The sequence below is a fragment of the Salvelinus sp. IW2-2015 genome, linkage group LG35 (assembly GCF_002910315.2).
Source record: "Salvelinus sp. IW2-2015 linkage group LG35, ASM291031v2, whole genome shotgun sequence".
Classification (NCBI taxonomy): domain Eukaryota; kingdom Metazoa; phylum Chordata; class Actinopteri; order Salmoniformes; family Salmonidae; genus Salvelinus; species Salvelinus sp. IW2-2015.
The window spans coordinates 395,814-397,311 of NC_036874.1; positions in this window are offsets into that span (position 1 = coordinate 395,814).

The window sequence follows — 1,498 nt, forward strand, 5'->3', positions numbered from 1 at the left end:
AAGGTTATTGCAGGATTTTGGGAGCTGAGCTTTGTCATTGTCCGTTGTAATGGAAATTTGGCTCCATTTAAGCGTACCATCTACAGGGTATGGCATGGCGTTTGAAAAATGGACTGATACCTTCCTTTTCAAAATACCTTTTACCCTGTACAAATCTCCCACTTTACTATCATTGCGCAGTGAGAACCCTACAAGTCATTAAAATGCCACTATAGAGTCAGGGCTAGTTARACTGAACAGAAACAGTTCATATGAGGAAATCGGTCAATTTAAATAAATTCATTAGGCCCTAATTTATGGAATTCAATTGACAGGGAATACAGATATGGATTTATTGGTTACAGATACCTTAAGAAAATGGGCCTCACGATGGGCCTCAGGATCTCATCGCTGTATTTTTGTGAATTCAAATGGCTAATCGATAAAATGCAATTGTGTTTGTTGCCCATAGTTTATGCCTGCTCATACCATAACCCCACCGCCACAATGTTGACATTAGCAAACCGCTCGCTCACACAATACCATACACATGGTCTGCGGTTGTGAGGCCGGATGGACGTACTGCCAAATTCTCTAAAACGACATTGGAGGCGGTTTATGGTATAGAAATTAACATAAAATTATTTGCTAACAGCTCTGGTGGACATTCCTGCAGTCAGCATGCCAATTGCACGCTCAAAACTTGAGACGTCTGTAGCATTGTGTTGTGTTACAAAACTGCACATTTTAGAGTGCAGTTTTGTTGTCCCCAGCACAAGGCAAACCTGTGTAACGATCATGCTCTTTAATTAGCTTCTTGATATGCCTTACCTGTCAGGTGGATGGATTATCTTGGCAAAGGAGAAATGCTCACTAACAGGGAAATAAACAAATTTATCCACAAAATTTGAAAGAAATAAGCTTTTTGTGCCTACGGAACATTTCTGGGATCTTTTATTTCAGCTCATGAAACATGTGACCAACATTTTACATGTTGTGTTTATATTTTTGTCCAGTGTAATTCCGGTCCCGGAGGGCTGAAACATTTCTAGTTTTCATCTTCTAATAAGGGACTGGTTCAGACCTGGGACACCAGGTGAGTGCAATTAACTACCAAGTAGAAACAAAAAACATAAGTGTTTCAGCCCTCCAGGACCGGCATTGAATAGCCCCGAATCTGTAGCAGCAATATACAAACAACACTCAGAGCTAAATAGCATAGTTCCAGTAACAGGTGTTTATTGGTAGTACCTCTCCTCTCAGGACAAATGCCCATATTCAGGTAGTTCAGTCAGTTCCTAATATTCACTACATCCTCTCCATGAAAAACTTCCACACCAAAATAAGAAATTTGATTGTAGTACAAAAGATAAAAGCTATAAAACAGCCATATCTGGTGAAAWAAAAAAAAAACTATTTGTTAATTAAAGCTCTTTAATGTCCTTTCATACACTTGATTAGAGCCTGGCATCTACATTAACATTACAAATCCACTTTGTAAAAAGAAAAGTGAAATGGA